The following is a 7816-nucleotide window of genomic DNA, read 5'->3' on the forward strand; positions in this document are numbered from 1 at the left end:
CAGCACTGATAACTGGCATGTTTTATTGCAGCCCAGTTCCAGCCAGTGTTTGCCAACTTGTACAACAGAAGTCCAGCAATAGGTGGGTAGAGTGCAGGAAAAACAGTGCCATGTTTCTCAATTGGAGACCTACAAGAAAACAAACAACATTATACAGTCAATTTATGAATACAAAAGAATTAACTGTTAGAAGGTTTTATTCATCTTAGATTTCTTTGGCAACAAATCCCTATTTCATTCTGAGCTCGCTTTGAATTTGTCTATTATGGTAGCTCACAAGCCATGTGGAGATATTTAATTTTAGATGTAAATTAATTGACATTAAATACAATTTACAATTTAGTTCCTCAGTCATGCTAATCACATCTCAAGTGCTCAACAGTCACATGTGGCTAGTGACTGCAAGCTCAACAGCACAGCTGTATCATCACAGAAAGTTCTATTGGACAGCATTAATTCAGATTTTTCAATAGTTCAAATGTCGTTCAACTTATGTTAAATCTAGAATCCATAAGAGAAGATTTAAAAACCAAGCGGTTTGGAAATTTACAAACATTTGAGGATATTCAGAGAAACAACTTAAGATTGCCACACTTCCCAACTTGCTAAATTCTATCCAACTCACTATAGCTCCCTTCAAACTCATTTTCTCCACAAAGCCTCCCACAAATGACCCTCCTTCCCAATTACAGTTTGTAATTGTTTTGAATCTGTTGGCCTCATATCACCAAATTAGACTAAAAGTCAAGAACACATCTACATCAAAAGCAGTACCACGTCATCCGGTTCTTATGTGCCAAGCAGCATGCTAAGTGCTTTACCAACTCAGTTTCCGAATGCTCGCATCATATGAAGGAGTCTACCCTATAAAGGTGAGACAAATTCACATAGCTAATAAATGGCTGAGTTTCCTGTGCAAAGTCAGAAAAACACTAGGTTGAAGTTTTTCTTATTTATTTAAGACAGGGTCCCACTCTGTCATTCATGCTGGAGTGCAGCAGCATGAACACGGCTCACTACAGCCTCCGGCCTCAAGTGATACTCCCACCTCAGCCTCCCAAGTAGCTGGGACCACAGGTGCACACCACCATGCCCAGCTAATTTTTAAATTTTTCTATAGAAACAGGGTCTCACCACGTCACCCAGGCTGGTCTTGAACTACTGGACTCAAGCAATGCTGCTGCCTCGGCCTCCCAAAGCACTAGGACTACAAGCACGTGCTGCTGCACCCAGCGGTTAAAGTTTTAGAAGTCTCATCTGACTATTAGACTTTTCAGAGTCTTGATTATATTAATACGTGCTTTGAAAGGGGGTGGGTGGGAGTGCCAAGGACACCAGAAAAGGAAGCACCTATTAGTATTACATCTTTAAGTGTTCCAAGGAACTCAGAAACTGAATCTATTGCCATGCACAATTTTGGGCAAAAGAATTCAAACAGAAAATGACTGAGAAATCAAGGGATATAATTTTAAATTCCTCACAGAGAAGCCAAATGTACTTAAGAGTTATGGCAAATTTTAACTCACACGAGACATGTTCAAAATTCAGCATGTCTTCTAAAGCCCAACATGAATTTATCAGTCTTACAATCACTCAAATGCAACTATACCAAAAGCTCTGTTGTAGGGAGGAAGCAAGCTGTTTAGACGACCTCCCTACAAGATACTGAGAGGCTGAACCACTGCTAAATGTCTTTCCAAAAGACATGCGTACCAAGCAATGTAAATGGCCCTTAGAAAGGATGCAATGTACTACATAACAAATGTATCACCTTCACCAGAGTCAGGTCCTATCATCTGCACATAGATACACATACGCACATACATATTTTTTATTAGAAAATCCAAAGTCATACACTGAAACTCAAGAGATGGCCAGGCATAGTGGCTCCTGCCTGTAGTCCCCGCACTTTGGGAGGCCAAGGTGGGAAGATTGTTAAGAGGCCAGGAGTTCGAAACCAGCCTGGGCAACAGGAGACCCTTGTCTCTGCAATAAATAATTAGCCAGGCACAGTGACACATGCCTTATAGTCCCAGCTGCTTAAGAGGCTGAGGCAGGTGTATAACTTGAACCTAGGAGTTCAAGGCTGCAGTGAGATATGAGTGTACCACTGCACTGAAGCCTGCGACCTAGCCTTTTAATAGCAAAGATCCAGTTTTAAATAATAGCATTACCTACTTCAGCAGAGAAAAAAGAAAATCTATCCCTCTCCCCTTTGAATAAAAGTTATACTAAATTCTAAATAGAGACAAGGCCTCAGTACAGAAAAGGCAGGTTTTGTCACTTTTCTCTAGAAAGATAAATGTGAATCTTGCACACATAAGATCAAAAGTAAAAAAAAAAAAAAAAAAGTGAAAACTAATTACCTGCATAATACTCCAAATAAATAGTGCTGTCTTGAAACAGTCATTTACATTTTTTTGTAAGCATTTCCACTTTGTAGAATTTAGGTTTCAATATTAATTGAAATTATATCAATTCCATCTGTCATTTGCCTCAAATTTTCTCATAATTATTCCTGCTTTTTTATCCTAAAAATCTGGAGCTTGTTTACCTCCAAAGAACTTGAATATCTTGCCAGGCGCGATGGTTCGCGCCTGTAATCCCAGCACTTTGGGAGGCCGAGGCATGCAGATCACGCAGTCAGGAGCTCGAGACCAGCCTGACTAACATGGTGAAACCCTGCCTCTACTAAAAATACAAAAAAAAAAAAAAAAAAAAAAAAAAAAACCCACAAAAAACAAAAACTTGAATGTCTGGTTTCATTTATTAATTTTCTAAAACTAGAATCAAGTCCTTAATTTTCCATATGGCTACCAAATCTAATCTTTTAAAAAGATCTGAAAAAATACAAAACAGACCAGTGTGCTCTCAAATAGAACTCACTTTTTGATGTTAATGACAAAAATAAAAGTAATTCTTCACTCACAGGTAAGTATTTCAATGATCTTCACCACGAGGAAAATAGCTAGTATCAAGGAAGTTCTCCCCATTACCCTTCATACAAATGCTTCCAAAAGTTCCAAATCACCCTGCACAGCCACCCAGTGTACTCCTGCCCTGTCACCAATCGGCTGACTTTTCCCCCCAAACTGGGACAGTGCTGCTCCTCTTCTACCATGAGACTGGTGAGCGCTAACACCAACCTCCTTTCTGAGCTCTCTGTGACAACTCACTCTCCTAACTCTCCAGCGTGTTACCAAGCCAGTCTCCACTTCTTCCTCCTGTCCTCTGGATGTGCAGTCTCCAAACTGTTGTCCTTGGCCCTGGTAAGTACCGCTCTCTACGCCAAAAGGATCTGTATCTCTACTCTGGAGACTTGCAATGTCACCAGCAACCCTACTTCTAAACCTCTATCCTAACCATCCAAATAGAGTCGTGCTCTGCTTCCAATCTCACTGAAGCTCTTTTTTTCTTTTTTTTGGAGAGACAGTCACCCAGGCTGGAATGCAGTGGTGCAATCTCCGCCTGCTGCAACCTCCACCTGCCAGGTTCAAGTGATTCTCCTGCCTCAGCGTCCCAAGTGGCTGGGATTACAGGCATGTGCCACCATGCTGGCTAATTTTTTTGGTATTTTTAGTAGAAAGGGGTTTCACCACATTGGTCTCAAACTTCCATCCACCCACCTCAGCGTCCCAAAGTGCAGCTCCCAAACTAATGACTGGTTTAGGTACTTACTGAGGTATTTCCTTCCTTACTGAGCAAATAAAAAAAGACGGTGAAAATAGGAAAAATTTTTAGACTGCATGGTGTATCTGCTACTAAAGGGGATCACTTCTGGTTATAATAAGGAGATCTAAAAGCACATCTAAATTTTTTCTGGAAACTAGAGATATAAAACACGAAAATAGGATAAATGGTGGACAGACTTTGGCTTTACTTCTGACTTGCAGCTTTGCGTTCGATACATTTAATCACAAAAATAACAAATTAAAATTAAGATAGTATTACACTAGTTCAGGGATAAACAAAGCAACCACTGAAAAATAATGCCCAAAACAGATCAACACCTACTGGTTGATGTGTTGGAAATATGATTTTATGACATAACGCACTGTATACCAATGGTGAAAGGCAGGACTTGTCAATACGTGGTCTAGTCAAGTGATACACTGGGGAGAAATGTACAGGGAATGAGGTTCAACCTTTACCTCACATCATACACAAAAATCAATTTCAGTGGATTCAACACAAATATGAAAGGCAAAACAAAACAGATTTTTGGTGGTAAAAAAAAAAAAAAGTAGGATTTCTAGCTAAGACATCAAAAGTAAAATCCATAAAAGACTAATCAATTCACCTGCATTAAAATTAAGAACCTCAGACTAGGCACGGTGGCTCATGTCCATAATGCCAGCACTTTGGGTGGCTGAGGCACAAGAATTGCTTGAACCCAGGAGGTGGAGGTGGCAGTGAGCCAAGATTGCACCACTGCACTCCTGCCTAGGCAACAGAGCAAAACTCTGTCTAAAAAAATAAAAAAATAAGAACCTCAGTTTGTCCAAAGGATACCATAAAGAAAATAAAAGGACAAGTATACAAATTAACAAACTGAAAAAAATAGTCTTAAAACCTGAACACAAATTTCACAGAAGAAACCTCAATGGCCAAACACATGAAACAATATGCAATTTCATTGGTAACTAAGGTAATGCATATTAAGCCCACAATGACCCAACATTTTATAATATCCAGATCAAGATACACACACACGAACACACGTGCACCTGAGCGTGAGATGGTCTCACTCTGTCACCCAGGTTGGAGTGCAATGATGCAATCTCAGCTCACTGCAGCCTCCGCCTCTCGGGTTCAAGCAGTTCTCCCATCAGCCTCCTGAGTAGCTGGGACTATAGGAGTGCACCACTACGCCTTGGTATTTTTTTACTTTTTTGAGACAGTCTTGCTCTGACCCCAGGCTGAAGTGCAGTGGCCCGAACTCGGCTCACTGCAACCTACGCCTCCTGGGTTTATATGATTCTCCTGTCTCAGCCTCCCAAGTAGCTGGGACTACAAGCGTGCACCACCATGCCCAGCTAATTTCTGTATTTTTAGTAGAGATGGGGTTTCACCATGTTGGCCAGGATGGTGTCGATCTCTTGACCTCGTGATCTGCCCGCCTAGACCTCCCAAAGTCCTGGGACTATAGGCGTGAGCCACTACACCAGGCCACGCCTTGGTAATTTTTATATTTTTTGGTAGAGACAGGGTTTCAACCATGTGGACCAGGCTGGTCTCAAACTCCTGACCTCAAGCAATCTGTCTGTCTCAGCTTCCCAAAATGCTGGGATTATAGGCATGAGCTACTATGCCAGGCCAGATCGATAATCATTCAGATGTATGATAATCTCAAATGTTATTGAATATATGAAGCAAAGGGAATCTTTTTTTTTTTAAGACAGAGTCCTGGTCTGTTGCCCAAGGTGGAGTGCAGTGGCGTGATCTCGGCTCACTGCAACCTCCACCTCCTGTGTTCAAGCGATTCTCCAACCTCAGCCTACCAAGTAGTTGGGATTACAGGAACCCATCATCATGCCCGGCTAATTTTTGTATTTTTTAGTAGAGACGGGTTTTCACCATGTTGGCTATGCTGGTCTCAAACTCCTGACCTCAGCTGATCCACCAACCTTGGCCTCCTAGAGTACTGTGATTACAGGCATGAGCCACTGAATTGGGCCAGGAATCTTTTCTTTTTTCTTTTGAGACTGAGTCTCACTCTGTCTCCCAGGCTGGAGTACTGTGGCATGATCTTAGCTCACTCCCAGGTTCAAGCAATTCTCCTGCCTCAGCATCCCAAGTAACTGGGACAACAGGCACGCACCACTATGCCCAACTAATTTTTTATATTTATAGTAGGGACGGGGTTTCACCATATTGGCCAGGCTGGTCTCGAACTCCTGAACTCGTGATCCACCCACCTCAGCCTCCCAAAGTGCTAGGATTACAGGCATGAGCCACCGCGCGCCCAGCTGCCAAGGGAATCTTTATTCTTGCCAATGGGACTACAAAAAGAAGGAACACTTTACAATTTAGCATTATCTAGTCAAAATGACGTGCATGTGCCCTTAATTAAACAATTTCATCCCTAGGTATATACCCTAGAGAACCTCTTATAGTACATACAAATCAGGAAACAAGGATAGCCACCCTCTATAATAGAAAAAGAAAAAAACACCCCTACAGCAATTCAGAAAATCACTGCAATGAGAATAAAGAGTAGAGAGGTAATTTACCTAATGAAATAGTACAGACAAAGTATACCTATTTGCAACAACACAGATCAATTTGAAGAATGCTGAGCAATAAAAGTAACAGAAGAATACATCCATTATCATTCCACATATCAGCAGTTCAAAATCATGCAATACATTGTTTCAAAATGCAAATTTGGTAAAATTATGAAGAAAAGCAATAGTAAACCCAGAATGAGGAAGAGGAGAAAGGGACAGAAGAAAGCAGTGGAGGGTGGGGGCATAAGATAACGGTAATGCTCGTTTTCTTAAAATAGGGAGAGCCCACATAGGATGTGCCATGCATTGTCATAATGTACACACTATATTTCAGTTTCTCCCTCAACCCCCACAAATCAAGAGGTTTTTTACGGCATCATTTAATTATCACAAGCAGGTCTTAGGAATCATCTGGCATCTTGTCTCTGTAGCTTCACAACTCTTAGACCTTATTCACCAACCTGCAGGACTATTCCTTTTTCAGAGACATAGATGCTAAATAAACATGTTCTGATACCCTTGGTTTAACTATGGCAGCCTGCTGAATCAAAGTAGCGAAATTTGAAACAGCTCAGTGTTGTATCCTTTGGTGCTCTACACCTTCAGAGAAGCTTCTAGAGTAACAAACTATAGTAATGATCCTTGAAAGTATAGTCTTTATTTCAGTTTCCATCATTTCAATTTTTTTTTTTAAAAGAGACAACCCACATATGAGCAATTAATCTATGTTATTTCCTCTTCTAAGGTGGATGGACACCTTCCATCTCTGACTTCTTTCTAGACCTAAGATAAAACTGTGGACACATGTTACACAGTAAAAGGGGTGTTTTTACTACTGGCCCTGTCTCTAAAGACCAAGGAGATAGAAGACCAACGTTAAGGGAACAGGTTTACGGTCTTGCCTATACCCGACATAATACAGTATATGAACATGTAAGAAACATTAGTGCCCAGAAGTGATCAGGATGGTAGATCAAAAAGTCAAACAGGCCAGGTGTGGGGCTGACGCTTGTAATCCCAACACTTTGGGAGGCCGAGGTGGGCAGATCATCTGAGGGTGGCTGGGAGTTCGAGACCAGCCTGACCAACATGGAGAAACCCCATCTCTACTAAAAAATGCAAAATTAACCAGCCTTGGTGATGTATGCCTGTAGTCCCTGCTACTCAGGAGGCTGAGGCAGGAGAATCACTTGAACCCGGGGGGGGGCAGGCTGGTGAGCGGAGTTTCACGCCTTGCACCCCAGCCTGAGGAATAAGAGTGAAACTCCGTCTCGGGGGAAAAAAAAAAAAAAAAGTCAAACAAAGAAACTAAATGGAAATAAGAACCTTAACATTAGAAACTTTACCATCAGGCCGGGTGCGGTGGCTCAAGCCTGTAATCCCAGCACTTTGGGAGGCCGAGGCGGGTGGATCACGAGGTCAAGAGATCGAGACCATCCTGGTCAACGTGGTGAAATCCCGTCTCTACTAAAAATACAAAACATTAGCTGGGCATGGTGGTGCGTGCCTGTAATCCCAGCTACTCAGGAGGCTGAGGCAGGAGAATTGCCTGAACCCAGGAGACGGAGGTTGCGGTGAGCCGAGAT

At 41.9% G+C, this 7816-nt stretch overlaps 1 long non-coding RNA gene and 1 pseudogene across 1 annotated transcript in view; both read right to left on the minus strand.

The window, feature by feature from the left end:
• Positions 1–6: 6 nt before the first annotated feature.
• The window catches only part of LOC116547253, an 8513-nt gene continuing 703 nt past the window's right edge, over positions 7–7816 (minus strand). The window contains exon 2 of the long non-coding RNA XR_004266997.1: positions 7–129. This is a non-coding gene — a long non-coding RNA (uncharacterized LOC116547253). The remainder of the gene's footprint in view (positions 130–7816) is intronic.
• LOC116547254 lies at positions 6797–6888 on the minus strand (annotated as a pseudogene).

The sequence above is a fragment of the Sapajus apella genome, unplaced genomic scaffold, assembly GCF_009761245.1.
Source record: "Sapajus apella isolate SASKATOON/1434 unplaced genomic scaffold, GSC_monkey_1.0 scaffold2505, whole genome shotgun sequence".
Classification (NCBI taxonomy): domain Eukaryota; kingdom Metazoa; phylum Chordata; class Mammalia; order Primates; family Cebidae; genus Sapajus; species Sapajus apella.